General features: G+C 36.7%; 1 long non-coding RNA gene across 1 annotated transcript in view; it reads left to right on the forward strand.

The window, feature by feature from the left end:
* Nucleotides 1-20076, forward strand: part of LOC116154763 (uncharacterized) — a 132351-nt gene that overhangs the window by 51869 nt on the left and 60406 nt on the right. Inside the window, exon 3 of the long non-coding RNA XR_004138717.2 lies at nt 7165-7251. This is a non-coding gene — a long non-coding RNA (uncharacterized LOC116154763). The remainder of the gene's footprint in view (nt 1-7164; nt 7252-20076) is intronic.

A 20076-nucleotide genomic window follows, 5' to 3' on the forward strand; every position in this document is an offset into this window, starting at 1 on the left:
CTCATCCAGTTTCATTTATTTTGTGTGTGAATGCCCAACATCATTTACTCAAGAGACTGTACTTTCTACCATTGTATATTCTTGACTCCTTTCTCATAAATTAATTGACTGTATAAGTGTGGATTTATTTCTTATCTGTCCTGTTCCATTGACCTGTGTGTCTTTTTTTAATGCCAAAACCATACTGTTTTGATTACTAGAGCTTTGTAGTATAATTTGAAATCAAGGCACATGATGCCTCCAGCTTTGTATTTTGTTCCCAAGATTGCTTTGGCTATTTGAGGTCTTTTGTGGTTCTATACAAATTTTAGGATTGTTTTATTTCTGTGAAAAGCACTATTGGAATTGTAATGGGAATTGTACTGAATCTGTAGATTGCTTTGTGCAGTATGGACATTTTGACAATAGTAATTCTTCTAATCCATAAGCACAGTATATCTTTCCATTTATTTGTGTCATCTTCATTGATAAATATCTTAGGATTTTCAGTGTAAAGATTGATCTTTAACTTCCTTGGTTAAAGTTATTTCTAGGTATTTTCTGTGTTTGGTATCAGGGTAATGCTAGCCTTATAAAATGAGTTTGAAAGTGTTCCCTCCTTTTTTCTTTTCGTTTTTTCTTTTTCTTTTTTTTTATTATTATTTTTTTTTTTTTTGCAAGAGTTTCAGAAAAATTTGCTTTAATTTTTTTAATGTTTGGTAAAATTCACCAGGAAAGCCATCTGGTCCTGGGCTTTTGTCTGTTGTGAGGTTTCTGATTACTGATTCAGTCTTGTTACTAGGCCTTGCTCTGTTCAGACTTTCTATTTCTTCATTATTATTTTGGTAGGTTGTATGTTTCTAGAATTTTATCCATTTCTTCTAGGTTATTCAGTCTGTATAATTATTTATAATAGTTACCTTATGATTCTTTATATTTCTGTAGTATCAACTGTAATGTTTCATCTTTCATATCTAATTTTATTTATGTGATGTTTTTCTCTTTTTTTCCTCTTGATCATTCTACAGTCATTTTAGTCTCTCAGTTTTTTCTGCTTTGAATTTTGCTATTTCTCTCCTTATATTAATTTTGGTCTTGTTCTTTTTCTAGTTGATTGAGGTATTTAAAAAGGGTTGCTTATTTGAGATTTTTCTTGTTTCTTGACTTAGCCATTTATTGCTATGAAGTTACCTCTTAGATCTGCATTTGCTCCATCACATTAGTTTTGGGGGATTGTATTCCCATTTTCATTTGTTTCAAAGTATTTTTAAATTTCTGTTTTGATTTCATCTTTGACCTACTGGTTGTTCAGTAGCATGTTACTTAATTTCCACATACTTGTGAATTTTCCAGTATTCTTATCATGATTACTATTTACTAATGTGATCTGAAAAGATGCATGATATAATGTCAGTCTTCTTGAATTTTGGACTGGCTTTGTGGCCTAACATATGGACTACCCTGGAGAATGTTCCAGGTGCACTTGGTTTTGGATGGAATATTCTGCATGTTTCTATTGAATCCATCTGGTCCAACATATCATTTAAGGCCAGTATTTTCTATTGATTTTCATCCTGGATGATCTGTCAATTGATGTAAGTGGGGTATTACAGTTTCTTTCTATTGTTGTATTGTGGTCTATTTCTCCCTTTGGTAATGCTAATATTTGCTTTATATATTTAGGCCTCCTATTTTGGGTACATAAATATTTATAAATATTATATCCTCTTGTTGGATTAACCCCTTTACCATTATGTAATGTCCTTTTTTGTCTTTTGTTACAGTCTGCTTTAAAGTCTGTTTTGTCTGATATACACTAGCTTCCTTTTGATTTCCATTTGCATGAAACATCTTTTTTCATCTCTTCACTTTCAGTGTGCGTGTCCTTAGTTCTGAAGTGAGTCATGTAGGCAGCATATATATGATTCTTATTTTTTATCCACTCAGCCAATCTGTCTTCGGATTGGAGCATTTAATCCATTTCCAGTTAGAGTAATTATTGATAGGTATGTACCAGTCACCATTTTGTTAATTGTTTCCTGGATTTTTTTTTTTTTTTGGTAGGTCCTCTGTTCCTTTCTTCTTCTCTTGCTCTCTTCCTTTGTGGTTTGATGGCTTCCTTTAGTGATATGCTTAAATTTATTTCTCTTTATCTTTTGTATAATTCCTGTAGATTTTTGTTTTGTGGTTACCATGAGGCTTACATAAAGCAACTTATATTCATAACAGTCTATTTTATGTTGATAACTTAAATTTGAATGCACTCTAAAACTCTACATCCCCCACACATAATGTTTCATGTTTTCAGTGTCATAATTTACTACTTTTTATTGTCTGTATGTATTGCCAAATTATTGTAGTTATAGTTATTTTTACTAATTTTGTTTTTTACCCTTGATGCTAGCTTTGTAAGTGATTAACCCACTACCTTTACAACATTTGATTATTCTGAATTTTACTGTGTTTACTGGGAGACTTATGTGTTAATATGTTTTCCTGTTACTACTTAGTAACCTTTTGTTTTAGCTTTAAAAAGTCCTTTACATTTCTTGTAAGGCCAGCTTAGTGGTGATGAATGCTTTTACTTTTGCTTGTCTGGAAAACTCTCTGTCTCTCCACAATTTTGCTGGGTAGATCATTCTTCATTAGCAGTTGTTGTTTTCTTTCAGCACTTTGCATATATTGAGCCACTCCTTTCTGGCCTCCAAAGATTCTGCTGAAAAGACCTGTTGATAGTTTTATGGATTTCTCTTTGTATGTAGTATGCTGTTTTTCTCTAGATACCTTTAAGTTTCTTTTCTTGTATTTAACTTTTGACAATTTAATTATAATGTGTTTGGTGTGGGTATCTTTGGGTTCCTCTTACTGGGAACTCTGTTGCCTTCCTGGATCTGAATGTCTGTTTCCTTCACCAGATTAGAAATTTTTCAGCCATTATTATTTTTTCTTTCTTCTTCTCCTTCTTCTTCTTTTAAGACCACTATATTCCAAATATTGCTCCACTTGATGTGCCATACTCCCTTAAGCTACCTTAACTTTTTTTCATTCTTTTTTTGTTCTGTTGGTCTGATTGGGTGAGTTTCACTGCCCTGTCTTCATGTTCACTGATCCTTTCTTTTGCTTCATCTAGACTGCTAGTGTATTTTTCAGTTCAGTCATTGTATTCTTCAGCTCTGACTTTTCCTTGGTACTTTCTGTCTCAAGGGTCTCACTTTGTTCATCCTTTCGGTTCTTGAGCTCAATGAGCATCTGTATGACTCATTTTGAACTCTTTATTAGATAAATCATGTATCTCCATTTCATTAAGGACTTTTTCTGAGGTTTTATCTTGTTCTTTACTTTGGAACATATTTCTCTGTTCTTCATTTTGCTTGGCTTTCTGTGTTGGTTTCTATGGATTAGATAAAATAACTACCTTTCCCAGCCTTGATGGTGTGGCCTCATATAGAAGATGAATCATATCATTCAATCCTGCCCTAGCTTTTGGTTATCTATCAAACGTTTGTAATAGTTCAAGCAGCCTACTTTATCCTTAGTGGTTCCTGGTAGTTGAATGTATACAAAACCTGTCAGTATCCCAAAGAAGAGGCTCTTAGCACCTAAATTCAGGCTGATGGAAAGCCAGACCCTCAGGCAGCAGCTTGTCAAGTATGCAAATATAAATAGTCCTGTGAGATATCCAGAGCCAAACTATCTAGAGGTATACCCTGGATGGCAGTTGCAAAATTTGGGATGACACACATGAGTACAAGTTCCTTTCCAAGAGATACCAGTGAGCTAAAGCAAGACAGAGGGGGAGAAAAAGATGACATCCACTGACCCCTATCCCCTAAGAATACCTCAGTAAGCCTCTATGTGTGTGCAAAACCAGAAGCCCTCCCCTCAGACCAAAGCTCCAGACAAGCAAATAGGCACCACTCTTTTGCTATTTGTTAATAGTCCCGTGGGATCCAGGAATGCAAACTCCACTGGCCACTATAACAGGCAATCAAGGGGCATCCCCTCAGCAGCAGCCACAAAACCAGGATACCAGGTGTAAAAATTGGGCCACCAGAGGCACATATAACCTCCCCTCCAGAAAATACTGGGTCTCTGGGATGTAGCAGAGAGAAAGCACCCACCCTCTGAGGGATTACAGTTGTCCCTTAGACCTGTGTTTAATCAGTAGCCTGCCCCTCAGGCAACAGCTACAAAGATAAGCTAATTGGCCTCTTCACAGAGACTGGGCACCTCAGGCTACTGCCTCTTTGCTATGCCCTGGGGGTAGGAGCTGGTTAAGAATGCTTTCTCTGTGACTGTCCTGTAGGACTCACAAGTGTTAGTTCCACTGGCCAGTAGACTCAGGTGATCTAGAGGTGTCCTGTGGGTAACAACTGAAAAAATCAGGGCACCAGATGGGGGTACAAGCTTCTCTCTAGGATATACTGGCAAGCTGGAGCAAGGCAGAGGGAGGTAACAAGGATGATACTAGTCAGCATCCATCCCGGGAGAGTATTTCAGCCAGCCCTACGTGTGTGTTAGGTTGGATGCCTGCCTCTCAGATCAGTGCTTTAAGATAAGAACATAAGCCTCCTTCACAGGTCTGGGTGCTTTTCAGTCAGCTGCCTCTGTGGTGGGTCCTCAGGGTAGTTCCACGTGGGTCTTTAAAATCTGTTTCTCACTCACTGCAGTCTTGTGGGTCTCATGGGCTCAAGCTCTGTTGTCTTCCAAAGAGATGTTTTGAGGCTCACTTCTCAGGCACAGGTCCTAAAAGTTGGGGTGCCTGATGTGAGGTTCAAACCTGTGATTCTTCAGGCAGAAGCTCGGGTTTGTGAATTTCCTGATTGTCTATCACTGTGCTGAAGGTGGGTGGGATTCATGACAAGATGGTGTTTTATCTTCTCCTACCTACTTTGATGATTTTTTCCTTTTCTTGTTTGCTGTAAGAGTCACTTAGCTAGTTTTTGGTTCTGTTCTAGAGGAAATTGTTCATGCATAGCTGTATATTCATAGTGCGTGTGGGAGGAGCTGAGTGCTGGAGTTCTGACATCACCATCTTGGAACTGATTCTTGAATGCTTTTATTAATTTCTACACTGGTCCACTGTCTCAGTGTAAGTGAATTATACATGGGCATTCCTTCCCTCTGTACATCTTTATTGAATGCTCAGTCTGTCATTCTTTGTTCTCATAGAGGATGCATCAGTGAACAACACAATATTTCCATTTTCATGGAGGGTTCTCTGAGGAAGGAAGTACACAGTAAACATAAAAGACCATCACCTGATAGAGATAGTCTGGCAGAAAAATTATATAAAATGATAAAAGAGTATGACAGGCTGGAGGATATCTCTAACCTGTGAGTACTAAGAAAGAACCAATTTTGTAAATATTAAGATACAATTTTCAAGATAGAGGGAGAAAGAATTTAGTTAATTCAAGTAATTAAAGAAAAGAATCAGTATGGCTGGAACAGGGTGGGAACAGGAGCATGCTAAATTAGCAGAGGGAGCCTAGACATGGAGCAGGAGGGCTTCACGAGAAATGCAAAACAAGGAAATTGTCTTCCATGAGAGATGCCAAGAGTTTTAATAGTTTTACACAAGGGAATGATGTCATGGGAAATATGTTTTAAAAAAACACCACTCTGGCTTCTATGAGAATAATGGATTATAGGCTAAAACTGTAAGCAGAAAGTGCAGCTAGGAGGCTATTGCAATGTCCAGAAATATTAATGCATAGCAAAAAGCAACCTCTTCCTATTTACTCCAGCCAGGTCTCAGCAGTACTCTAAGAATTCTGGGGCATAATACATTTGTCTTTGAAGATTATCATCTATAGAACCTTGCATAAATAGATTATCAAATTACTTTCTGCTGTTATGGTTGTTAATAAATGGAGTCTGGTACAATGTCTGCTTTACATATAGGTGGTGGTCAAATGCACCTATTGCCAGATGACATGACAGTAATCTCTTTGTTGCTGTTGACAGTGGGAAATACTATCATTTATTCTTAATCATCTTACTCCTTTTCTTATGATCATAGAAAAAAAATAAAATGAGTAAAACAGATGTAACTCAAAATCACGACTTCGAAGTTTCAGGTTCAGACCAACTGCAAAATAATGTGAATTTAAATTGTAAGTAGCTGTGATTGAGCTAGATTCAGCACAGCCAGATAGTCAGATTAAGGCTATATATCAAAACAGTTTAAGTTCATTTAAATATATTTAAATTAAAATTTTAAATTATTTATTTTAAATAGTTATACAAAGGTTGTGGCAGGTATCGAGTGTAATGTGGAAAAGATAATGATCCAAAACTTTAACTTAGTTTTGTTACAGACAAATATTTGCTTTCTATTAGTGGTGCTGACACTGAGGGAAATTTCAGTTGCAGGCATTTTAATTATCTTTGTTTTTTTTTTTTTAAGTTAATAAAGAGAGAAGAAGCAAAGATATTCCTAGGAGACTTAAGTAACATAAATATGCTTATAATTGTTAATACTAGTTGATGCTCTGTTACATTAAAATAAAAAAGATATCACAAACTAAAAGGTAATTAGGGTCATGTACTTCATCCCTGTGATTGATAAGAAACAACTCTTCTTATAAATAATTTTAGCATGTATGTCTTTCTCCTTTACTTACTATTCACAGAAAATTCAGTATAGAATGAATACCGACTCCAAAGTAAGGACAAAAAACAAAGTCATGCTTCTGCCTTTGAAAAGCTGACAGTGAAGGAGTTAGAAACTTCAACAAATGATTTCAATATAGAATACTTAAAAGCCTATTTCTACACTGAAAAAAATTTAAAAAGTAACAGACTCTGCCTTCCATTTTTTCTATAGCCCATAGCAAATAGGTCTCTGGTTCCCTTCTAACACATTTACTTTTATTTTACTAAGGTTAATTAGTACGTTTCCTTTTGCAAAAGTCATCCATAACTAGGGGGGAAAAAAGTTAAGTCTTTACTGTATAGGGCCTCTTTCCTGTATTTGACCCAGTGTTTACTCCTTCCATCTCTAAACTATCCATTTCCTTGTTTTCTCCCTCAGTGCATATTCTTGAGTTTCTGTATGTTTGTGCACAATCCTTCCATATTTTCTTCTTAGTTAGTTTTTGGGCTCCTTTTTCTCTCCCTCCCCACCCTTAGGCTTTGAAATGGACTCTCTGTTCATTTTATCCTATTTTCTATTCCTAGGTGACCTAGTTCATGAAGACTTGCTTGCTAAAGTCTCCAACATCCTCATCTCCAGCATCTCTTCAATAAAATAGCCAACATAATTTAGTGAGTAAAATAATCTTCTTTAAAGTTTTAACATTTTTAAATGTTTATTTTTAACTTGGTGGCATAATACAAAAACTGAGAATTACTAACATTAGTATATTATTTTAATTTGCACTTTTCTAAGAGGCAGAAATTGAATTTGGTATATACTTAGTAGACTGCTGATAACATGATAAAATTAATATTGAGTCTAATTCTACAATAGGAGAGTTGTTAGGAAAATATGTTCTAATCTTAGTAAATTACAATTGTCTGGGACATTAATAATGTTAAAGTATGGTCTACCTTCTTATATTCTGGAGAGAGTCATTTACTTTGAGTGAACAAGAATTTACTTTTAAAATAGAACTTTGTTTTTCTGACTGTAACTGTGTCTGATATCAGCTAGTGAAAGTAATTGCATTCTCCTTGGGAAAATCCTGTGGACTTGCTTAAAAGGTAGTGATAGTGTCATATATATATGTGTGTGTGTGTGTGTGTGTGTGTGTGTATATATATTTAAGTTAAGGAATTTTTTAAAAGCCCTCAAGAGAAGATGAGGAAATAGAAATTTTGGTGATTATTATGTTTGTCTGTGTCTTTACCTGGATATCATTCATATTCAGACCTAGATAAACCATTTAGAAAGTCCAAGTGGATTTCATTTCATTTGACTATTGCTCACTTAATTTATTCACTGTGTCCGAACATTACTGGGTGCCTGTTATTAGCCATAATCAGAGTTCAACATCAAATGCTATGACAAAGTGACAGAGTCCCAGCACTGCAAATGCTGACTGTTAGCCAAAGGCTGAATACTGGTAGTCAGCGAGCAGCATCTGATGGGGAGATGTGTTTGTTTGGTCTGCGAGGTCACCAAGGTTCCTACCACTCTTTATTGTTTCTCATTGCTGTCTGGGCATGTACCACTGTGTTTACAATCTCTAGTCATGTTTGTTCAGCCTTGTGACTGGGCTGAAATTTAACCTGCAGGAAAAATGGGGAGAGAGAAATAAACCATCATGGAAGAGCTATCAGCCCAAATACTAATATGAAAGAACACGGTGAATTTGGATTTAATAGGCTTCTTTATGCAATGACATCTAATGGGTAAATCTGAGGGAAAAGGTATGCGCTTTTCAACTGGTGTGTTTTAAATGATGATAATGAATGAAGTCATCTAGGTGCTGGTGTATTTGTGTTTTGTTTTGTTTCTAATCCACAAATCCTTTGTTTTAAATAACATTTAGGAACAATGTATAAAGCTGATAAAAGTGGAGTTACTATGATTGAGTTTTCTGTGGGAGTATGTACACTCTAAACGTAGAGTCTGGAAACCACAGGAAGAGGGAAGGGTCAAGAATGGAGCTCTAAAGGATTACCTATATTTGAGTGTCAAAAATAAAGAAGCAGCAGGGGGAAGTCTGAAAGTGAATAGTCAGTGTAACAGAAAGAAAACCAGAAATTAGCATAGAAAGGAGTTTCGAAAAGAGGGCATTTGATCTGGCAAAGCCATTTAGAATAAAAATTGAGACCTTTACTCTTAGCTATTTATTCACTGAATGAAAAGAGTAATATGTGAGGTGGAAAGAAGCCAGAGAGCTATGTTTCTAGGAGTAAAGGGAGTTTAAACAGTAGAATTTTTTGGAATACAGAAAAATGTTATGGCAGCAGCTTGAAGTAAAAGTAGAGTTAAAGAAAAGCCTCATCTGTTGTTTGATGGTAAAGAAAACTATCTGGAGAATTAAAGCAACAGAAGAAAGGGTGATAATGGACATAGTAAGATTCTGGACTAGGTAAGAGGTTGAGGAATAAATAAAGCAAAACGAGGGATTTACATTTAGAAAGGACAGATATTCATACATCTATGAAAGAAGGAAATGATGGATAGTTTAAAGATTGGAGGAGTTTACAATGGGTAGTCTTTATTTTCCTTGTGATACAGAGCACAAGGAGTTTGTTAGAATCAAATAGGTAGAAAAATTGAAAAGAATAGTTAAATTACGAAAGAGCAGATGAGAAAAGCCCAAAATGATACTAGCCAGGATCAAGGGAAAACAAAATCGCTATACTGTGTTGAGGTTCTAGTTGTTATTATAAACCATATCATTTTAACTGGTGCCAACTTGAAACACTAGCATCATTCTCCAGATTATATATTTTCTCATTGGTAAAGTAGTAATAACAATTCTGATTTTTAAAGATATTTCATGTGCCTTGGGTGATATATCAATGCAGGAGTTACAATTCTATTCAGATCAAAATCAGTTTGTAATTAAATGTTTCAAGATCAATTTCAGATCATTCTCGTCAGCAGTTCATATTTGGAATTCACAACTAAAATAGGATGAATCCAAAATAAAGTCATATCCTGGCTTAGTTTTGTGATGACTTTGGATCAGTTTCATTTGACACTTGGGATAGATCCATCTTGGAAAAAAAAAAAAGCTGTACAAAGATTTGGATTTATATGAAAAAAGAGCACTTTATCATACGTGCATTTTATAGTCAATAGCTTCTTAATCTCTAGCTGTTACACAAAACAAGATTGTCACCACTTTTAGACATTAAGTTTCAAAAAAAATTGGTGTAATATATCTTTCCATTCATGATACTGACCATTCTTGAATTATTATTTAAAATCCCACAAATACTTATGTCTTTTAGCAAATTATAATTATATACTGCAAGGTTAAAATCATCATATATATAACAGTTATTCCTCATAGCTATGAAAATGAGCTCACCTTTATTTATATACAGTGAGCTACAGCAGGTCTATTATAGGATCTATGGTTGGTAGTGTATGTACTATGAATCATTTTTCCAGGTCCATACATGCATGCTCTGTCGATGTAGTCACTTGCCTGTTTCTAATTTGAGTCTGTAGCACATATTTGCAAAAGATCTATATTATGAGTAGCATCTATTTATCATGAGGAGGATTTTTTTAATTGAAAGCTAACTGGCCCTTGTATGGACATTGCCTTCACTTGAATAGTCTTTATCTGAGCATATTGCTTTAGGCTACAATTATTAGTGTCTTGCAGTGAATTCCTCAATCTCTGTTTTAAATGTTGTAATTTTCATAAGATTATTTTAAAAGCTTGCTCAGTTAAAATAATCGAGTTTGTCAAAGGATTAACAATGAGAGAACCCTGAAAGAATGAATAATGGTCCGTCACGTGAAATTACCAGATTAGATTGGTTTGCTCTTGATTATCCTGGTATTGTCTACAGATGCACATATATACATTTATTTTTTCTAGTTTTATTGAGATTTGAAAGACATCACTGTATAAGCTTATGGTGTACAGCAAAATGATTTGACTTAACGTAGAGTGAGAAATGGTTACCACAAGACGCTTAGTTAACATTTATCATCTCATGTAGATAGTTAAAAAAAGAAAAAATATTATTTTCCCTTGTGATGGGAACTTTCGGGATTTACTCTCTTAACAACTTTCAAATTCACCAAAAAGCAGTGTTTATTATAGTCATCATGTTATTTGTTACACCCCTAGTCCTTAGTCCTTATTTATCTTCTAACTGCAGTTTGTACTTCTTGATCACTTTCATCCAGTACTCCTCCCCTCACTCCCTGAATCTGGTAGCCACAAATCTGATGTCTTTTCTATGTGTTTATTTGTTTGGGGGGCATTTTTGTTTATTTTCTTTTAGATTCCACGTATAAGTGAGATCATACAGTATTTGTCTCTGACTTACTTAATTTAGCATAATGCCTTCAAAGTCCATCCAGGTTGGTACAAATGACAGAATTTCTTTTTTATGGCTGAATAATATTATATTTTGTATATGTGTGTGCGTGTGTATGTATAAATTATATTTATATCCCAACTTCTACTTCTTTATCCATTCATCCATCAATGGACACTTAGCTTCTTTCCATGCCTTGGCTATTATAAATAATGCTGCTACGAACATTGGGGTGCAAGTATCTTTTCAAGTTAATGTTTTGTTTCTTTGGATAAATACCCAGAAGTGGAATTGCTGGAAGTCCTATTTTTAATTATTTGAGGAACCTCCATAATGTTTTCCTCATTGGCTGTACAAATATATTCCCACTAACAGTGCACAAGGGTTCCCTTTTTTCTACATCCTTGCCAGTATTTATTATCTCCTTCTTAATGCTACCTATTCCAACAGGTGGAAGGTGATATTTCACTGTGGTTCTGAAGATTAGTAATGCTGAACACCTTTCAAGTACCTGTTGACCATTTATTTATCTTTCTGTAAAAAAAGTCTATTCAGGTCCTTTGCCCATTTTTCAAATGGATTATTTTCTTGCTATTGAGTTGTATGAGTTCTTTCTATATTTTGGATATTAACTCCTTCTCTAATGTATGGTTTGCAAATATAGCCTCCCATTCTTTGGATTATCCTCTCATTTTGTTGATCATCTCTTTTGCTGTGCGGAAGCCTTGTAGTTTCACGTAGGCCCAATCAGTATTTTTATTTTATTTCTTGTGTTTTATGTGTCATATCCAAAGAGTAACACTCATGTCACAGATCCTTTTTCCTGTGGTTTTTTTCCTATGAATTTTATGGTTTCCAGTTTTACATTTAAGTCTTTAACTCATTTTGAGTTTATTTTTGTGAGTGGTGTAAGATAGAGGTCTAGTTTTTCTACTAAATGTGAATATCCCCTTTGACCAGCACAATTTATTGAAAGGATTCTTTTCTCTGAGTATTCCTGGTTCCCTTGTCAAGTATTAGTTGACCATATATGCATGGGCTTATTTTGGGGCTCAGTTCTGTTCTCTTGGTCTATGTGTCTGTTTTCATGGTGGTATGATACTGTTTTAATGACTGTTACTTTGTATATAGCTTGAAATCTGGAAGTGTGATGCCTCTAGCTTTGTTCTTTTTCTGGATTGATTTAGCTATTCAGGGTCTTTTGTGGTACTCTACAAATTTTAGAAATTACTTTCTACTTCTATAAAAAATGCCATTGGAATCTTGATCATTGATTTATAGATGGCTTTGCATACAGCATGGGCATTTTAGCGGCATTAATTCTACAGATCCACAAACATGGGATACTTTTCTGTTTATTTGTGTCTTCTTTAATTTCTTTCATCAAAGTCTTATAGTTTTCATAGTGGAGTCCTCTCACTTCCTTGGTTAAATTTATTCCTAGGTATTTTTATTATTTTTGATGCTATTGTAAATAAGATTGTTTTCTTTCATTTCAGATAAATTGTTGTTAGTCTATAAAACTGTAGTACTTTGTGTATTAATATCATATCCTGCAACTTTACAAAATTTGTTGATTGCATCTAACAGCTTTTGGTGGGGTCTTTAGGATTTTCTATATAAAACCAATCATCTGCAGATAGAGCCAGCTGTATTTCCTTTCAAATCCTGATGCCTTTCATTTATTTTTCTTACCTCATGCTCTGGTTGAATTGCAGTACTATGTTGAGTAGGAGTGTTAAGAGTTAGCCTCCTTGTCTTTTACCTGTTATTAATGGAAAAGCTTTCAGTATTTCACCACTGAGTATAATGTTAGCTGTGAACTTTTCCTATATGACCTTTACTATGTTTAGGTACTTTCCTTCTATACCTACTTAATTTGTTAGGAGTTATCCAATGAATGAATGTTGAATTTTGTCAAATGCTTTTTGTGTCTATTGAGATGATCATATAATTTTATCATTTTATCATTGTGATGTGTCATATTGTATTATTTTATCATTGTGATGTATCATATTGTATTTTTTGCATATGTTGAACCATCCTTGCATCATAAGGATTAATCCTACTTGATCACGGTGAATAATCCTTTCAGTGAGTTGCTTAATTCTGTTTGTTAGTGTTTTATTGAGAATTTTTATATTTATATTCATGAATTAAGGATATTATTCTATAGTTGTTTTTCTTTTAAAATTCTTCCCTGACTCTGTGTGATGGTGGCCTTGTAAAATGAGTTTGGGAGTGTTCCCTCTTGTTTCATTTTTTGGAAGAATTTGAGAAGGATTGACTTTAATTCTTCTTTAAAAGTTTGGTGAAATACACCAGGTACTCCTGGTACTGGTATTTTCTTTCTTTTTTTTTTTTTTTTTTTTTACATTTTTTTTATTGAGTAATAATCATTTTACAATGTTGTGTCAAATTCTAGTGTAGAGTACAATTTTTCAGTTTTACATGAACATATATATATTCATTGTCACATTTTTTTTCCACTGTGAGCTACCACAAGATCTTGTATGTATTTCCCTGTGCTATACAGTATAATTTTGTTTATCTATTCTGCATTTTAAAATCCAAGTCTGTCCCTTCCCACCCACCCCCACCCCCCGCCCTCTTGGCACCACAAGTTTGTATTCTAGGTCTATGAGTCTGTTTCTGGTTTGTATTTTTTTTTCTTTTTTTTTTTTTTTCTAGATTCCACATATGAGTGATCTCATATGGTATTTTTCTTTCTCTTTCTGGCTTATTTCACTTAGACTGACATTCTCCAGGAACATCCATGTTGCTGCAAATGGCGTTAGGTTGTCAGTTTTTGTGGCTGAATAGCATTCCGTTGTATAAATATACCACCTCTTCTTTATTCAGTCATCTGTTGATGGACATCTAGGCTGCTTCCATGTCTTGGCTATTGTAAATAGTGCTGCTATGAACATTGGGGTGCAGGTGTCATTTTGAAGTAGGGTTCCTTCTGGATAGATGCCCCAGAGTGGGATTCCTGGGTCATATGGTAAGTCTTTTCCTAGTCTTTTGAGGAATCTCCATACTGTTTTCCACAGTGGCTTTCCTTGCTTCCCTCTCCCACTCTTAATGATTTAGATGTCTTCTTTTACAATTTTGTGTTTATTCTTTTTGTAATTCATGACAGTTATCTCCTTTCCAATTATGAGTTTCTCATTTTTGTAGCATCCTGCTTTTCTATTTAGAGTAGACCTGCCAGTATTTCTTTTAGCATGGGTTTAGTGTTGCTAAACTCTTTTAGTTTTTGCTTGTCTATGAAGTTCTTTATCTCTCCTTCTAAAGGATAGCCTTGCTGGATAGAGTATCCTAGGCTGCATCTTTTTTTAATTCAGGACTTTGAATATATCTTGCTACTCCCTTCTGGCCTGTAGTGTTTGTGTAGAGAAATCAGCTGAGAGCCTTATGGGGGTTCCCTTTGTAACTCATTCTTTATTTTTCTCTTGCTGCCTTAAGGATCATTTCTTTATCCTTGACTCTGGCCATCTTGATTATGATATGTCTTGGTGTGGGTCTGTTTGGGTTCTTCCTTTTTGGGACCCTCTGAGCCTCCTGTACTTGGATATCTGATTCCTTCTTTAGGTTTGGAAGTTTTCAGTCATGATTTCTTCAAATATCTTTTCAATCCCCTTTGTTCTTTCTTTCCCTTCTGGAACCCCTATTATGCGTAGATTGGCATGCTTTGTATTATCCCATAGGTCCCTTATATTGTTTTTATTGTTTTTTATTTGTTTTTCTCTCAGCTGTTCTGATTGGGTGCTTTCTGTTATCCTGTCTTCTAGGTCACTAATTCGTTCCTCTGCATTATCTATCCTGCTTTGTACAGCCTTTAGGTTAGCTCTCATCTCAGCAAATGAGTTTACTAATTCTACTTGGCTCTTCTTTATAGCTTCTATTTCATTTTTGACATATTTTATATCTCTAAACACTATTTCTTTTAGTTCCTTCAGTACTTTGATCACTCCTTTTTTGAAATCTTGATCTAGTAGGCCATCAATGTCTATTTCCTTGATTGTGCTTTCAGGGGATTTCTCTTGATCTTTTAATTGGGAGTCGTTCCTCTGCTTCTTCATATTGCTCATATCTCAGACACTGTGGCTTAAGGAGTATCAGTTATGTAGTTCTCCTGGAGACGGTCTGCTCTTAATGATTTTATCGAGAGGTCTTTGTGTCTTCACCCTGTTTCATGAACTCAGCTTGCTGTTTCCAGAGGCCCTCTGTTGGCACCTTCATCTGTGCTGCTCCCAGTGGCTGGCTGTAGGCTAGCAGATCGCACCCCCTCCCAACACTGGGTCAGGTGCTGAGCTCTTTCCCCGTGGGTGGGCAGGGGTGGCGTTGCTCCCCCTCCAAATGCCGCAGTCAGATGCTGTGCTTAGGCGAGGCAGGTGGGTGGATTGCACCCCCTCCCAGCACCGTGGTTAGGTGCTGCGTTCCTGCCAGGAAGGCGGTTGGCCGCCCACCCTTTCCTGGCACTGGTTGCTCTGCTGCTCTGTGCAGCTACCTGCTCTGCCTTGGGTCGGTGCTCTGAAGGCGGGCTCTTGGAAGACCATGGAACGGCCCTGCCCCTGCTCTGTGCCAAATCTCAGCTCCTTGTTTGTCTTGGCAGCACAAGTTCTCTGAGGTGCCAGGGCAGAAAGATCCTATCTGCCTTGGGCTGTAAATAAATCTCAGTCCTGCCCAGGAGATTGCAGAGCCCCCGGGCGCAGATTTAGGTCTCGGCCCCAACTGCGCACAGGAGGAGATGGCGGCGTTGGCTGTGCCATGCCTCTCTTCTCGTGAGAAGCGCCAGTAATGGCAGCACAGGTCTGAGGAGACAAAGGCTACGGAGCCCCTCCCCACAGGGCACACAAGCTGTGTTGCTTTGCTTTTTTCACAATTTATGGGGGACTGAGGTTGTTCTGCTCCGTATCCCCTCCCAACCATGGCGTGCAGCCCTCTGCAGTCCCCCCAGGGCTGCCTCAGTGCAGCCGCCCCAGTCTTCCACCCGGCTTGAGCAGCCTGTCTTGGCCCCAGCTGCCAGCTCACGTCTCAGGCTGGGTGTTGTGGGGACCCTTTGTGCCCATTTAACTCAGTTCTGTCGGTCAAGGGGTGCTCGGGGCAGATCTGAGCCTTGGAGGCTCCCTCTCCGTCCCATTGGCCTCTCCGTTGGAGGGGGGGAGACCCTTTGCCGCTCCCTCCCTACAGGATCGGTCCCGCACTGTTTTGCTTTTTCTTCTTTCTTTTTTCCTTTTCTCCTACCAGCTTTTTGGCGTCTTTGTCTTTTGAAGAGGGTGATGTTCTGTGGGAGTTCAGCACGTGCTCTGCTTGGCTGAGTAGGTCGATAGATGTGAGTTTTGGTGTATTTGTGGGAGAAGGTGAGCTACAAGCATCCTTCTACTCCGCCATTTTGCTTCTCTGGTATTTTTTTTCTTGAAAGATTTTAAATTACTGATCCAAAATCCTTAATAGTAATTAATCTGTTCACATTTTCTGTATCTTCCTGATCAGTCTTGGTAGGTTGTACATTTCTAAGAACTTTTCCATTTCTTCTAGGTTGTCCCAATTGTTTGCATATACTTATTCATAGCAGAATATTATAATCCTTGGTATTTCTGTGGTGACAGTTGTAATATCTCCTTTTTCATATCTAATTTTGTTGATTTTGGTCCTCTTCCTTTTTTAACGTGATTAATCTAACTAAAGGCTTGTAAATCTTGTTTATCTTTTCAAAGAACCAAGTGTTAGTTTCATTAATCTTTTCTATTGTCTTCCTGCTCTCTATTTTATTTATTTCTGCTCCAATGTTTATTATTTTCTTCTGTCAGCTAACTTTGGGCTTAGTGTTCTTCTTCTAGTTTCTTGAGACTAGAAATTACAGTTAGGTTGTTTATTTGAAATCTTTCTTTTTCCTTAATGTAGCTTTTTTCGTTATGAACTTCCCTTTTAGAACAGTATTTGCTTCATCCCATAAGTTTTGGTATGTTGTGTTTCTGTGTGTGTTTGTCCCAAAATAAGTTTTTATTTTGCCTTTAATTTCAACTTTGATCTATTGGTTGTTTGCTAGGGTGTTAATTTTCATATATTCATGAGTTTTCCTCCTGTTATTTAGTTTCATACCATTGTAGTCAGAGAAGATACTTGGTATGATTTCAGTCTTCTTGAATTTGATAAGACTTGTTTTGTGGCCTAACATATGGTTTATCTTAGAAAATATTTCAGTTTAGATTTCTGAATGTCCACCAGTGATGTTCTCAAGCAGGCAGGCACACTAATAGGGCTTCATTTTGTGTGAGGCCACTGCCCAAGCTCTGAGGTATGCATCAGAAGATTGTGTATTCTGCTGCTATCAGGTAGAATACTTTATGTATGTTCGTTAGGTCCATTTGTTTTATAATGTTGTTCAAATCTGCAATTATTTATTCTCCATCTGAATGATCTATCCATTGTTGAGAGTGGGGTATTAAAGTCCCCAACTATTACTATATTGCTGTTTATTTCTACTTTTTGCTCTGTTAAGTTTCACCTTTTTAGGTGTTACAGTGTTGGATGCATAAATATTTATAATTGTTTTATCTTAATGGCTTAACCCATCTATCATTATGTAATTACCTTCTTTTCCATGTTTTACTGTTTTTTAGTTTAAAGTCTATTTTGACTGATATAAGTATAGCTACAGCCCTTCCCCTTTTTCAGTTACCATTTGCTTGAAATACCTTTTCCAACCCGATATTTTCAGTCTGTGTGTCTTCAAGGTTAAAGGGAGTCTTTTGTATGTAGCATATTGTTGGGTTTTGTTTTTTCATCCATTTAGCTATTCTATTTCTTTTGATTGGAGAATTTAACCTACTTACATTTATAGTAATTACTGAAAGGTAAGGGCTTACTATTGCCATTTTGTTCATTGTTTCTGGCTGTTCTGTAGATCCATTGTTCATCCTTTCTTAGTCTTTTTTTTTTTTTTTTTTTAATGAATTTTGGTACTAGTGTGCTTTGACTTGTTTAGCATGTTTGTATACAACAACTTAGCTTCCATGGAATTTCTAAACTTATCACTTTTTCTTCTCCTCACCCTCACATTTTAGGTTATTGTTGTTACAGTTTACATATTTTTTAATATTGTGTATACACTAACAGATTACTGAAGTTAATGTTCTTTTTTTTAACTTTTGTTTTTTAACTTAAAACTACAGTTGTAAATGAATTACATACAGCCATTACCATATTACAAAAATCTAACTTTGACTTTATATTTAACATCACCAATGAGTTTTATACTACCTTCTGTTTTTATATTATCTAGCACCCTCATGCTTCCATTAAAATAAACCCCCTTTAGAATTTTTGATAGGGAAGGCTAGTGGTAATAAACTCCCTCAATTTTTACTTGTTTGAAAAACATTTTATTTCTCCTTCACTTTTGAAGAACAGTTTTGCAAGGTATAGAAGTCTTGATTGACCGTTTTTTATTTTTCTTTCAATATATCATTCCATTCTCTTCTGGCCTGAAAGTTTCTGTTGAGAAATCTACCTAAAGTCTTATTGGGGTTCTCTTGTAAGCAACTTCTCTATTTTCTCTTGCTGATTCTAAAGTTCTTTGTTTGTCTTTGATGCTCAGCAATTTTATGTGTTTTGGTGTAGCTCTATTCAGGTTCAACCTATCTGAGATACTTTGGGCCTCATGAATCTGGATGTCCATTTTTCTTTCCACATTTGGAATGTTTTCAGTCATTATTGCTTTAAATATACTGTCTGTCTTTTTTGCTTTCTCTTCTCCTTCTGGAACTTCCACAATACAGATATTTTTTCCTTTGCTTCCTTTAAGTCTCATAGGCTTTCTTCACTCTTTTACATTCTTTTTTTCCTCCACTGACTGGATAATTTCAAATGTGTTGTCTTCTAGGTCATGAATTCTTCTACATGGTGAAATCTGCTTTTGAAGCTCTGTATTGAATTTTTCAGTTCAGTCATTGTATATTTTAGCTCTAGGATTTCTATTTTATGGTGGTTTCTATTTCTTTGAACTTCCTGTTTTGTTCATGCGTTGTTTTCTTTTTTTCACTGAGTTATCTATGTGTTCTTGCACTTCACTAAAGTTCTTTAAGAAAATTCAGAATTCTTTGTCCAACAGTCCATAAGTCATTATTTCTTTAGAGTTTGGTTTGGGTTTCTGAATGGGTCCACTGGTGATGTTCTTGAGCAGGTGTGCTCACTATTAGGGCCTATTTTGTGGTGAGGTCACTGCCCCGTGCTCAGAGGTGGGAGGGTGTTCTACTGGCTGAGAATAGTTGGATAGGACTGCTGATTTGGTTTCCCACCCAAGCAAGGCTGTAGGATGGGCTCCATGGTTGCCTGGACTCTCTGGTCAAGCTAACTAGGTGGTCAGACTGAGTACTATGCTCATTAGTAGGTGAAGCTACAAATCAGCTTCCCTGCCTTGGCAGGTCAGCAGAGCAGTCCCTAGGGCCTACACTGCTCACTGTTAAGGGATTCAAATCAGGCAAGACTATGCAGTGAATCCCCTAACCAGATGGAGCCTTTGGTTTTCCTCTGCAGACAGGGAGGGCCATGAGTTGTGCTCTCTATCTCAGAGCCACTGTAAGCAGGGCTGCTGGATGAGCAATGCAGTTTCCCATGTGCTCTGGTTAGCTTTCCTGGTAGGGCGGGCTGAGTGCTGTCTTCAGCAATGGGCTGGGTTGAAACTAAGTTTCCCTGCACAGGCGAAGATCTCATCCCTCTCCCTGCACAGCCATCTCCAAAGTTGACAAGGCTCTGTGGTCTTAACTGTGAACCAGTGCCCCAAGTTCACTGGCTGAACAGTGAACTAGCTTTGCTCTGTGGACAGTCATCTCTGCCTGTGGTATTTTCTGCTCAAGTGATGTGGGGCCATCTTTCAGGTATTCTGGCCAGCCTTTCTAGTGGAGTGGAACCAGGAACTACATTCAGCAGTGGGCATAGCTCTGACTCAGCTCCCTTGCCTTGGCAGGAGCAGACAAGGCTTTACAGTCAGCAAAGCTCTTCACTTAAGAACACAGATTTCACCCTGCTGAGTTCCCTGGTCAGACTGCATCACTGTTTTGACTCTACAGATGAGCAGAGTCACTGGTTGGGATTACTACTTGGGTGCTGCAGGTAGGAACT

This window comes from Camelus dromedarius, chromosome 2 (genome assembly GCF_036321535.1).
Source record: "Camelus dromedarius isolate mCamDro1 chromosome 2, mCamDro1.pat, whole genome shotgun sequence".
Lineage (NCBI taxonomy): Eukaryota > Metazoa > Chordata > Mammalia > Artiodactyla > Camelidae > Camelus > Camelus dromedarius.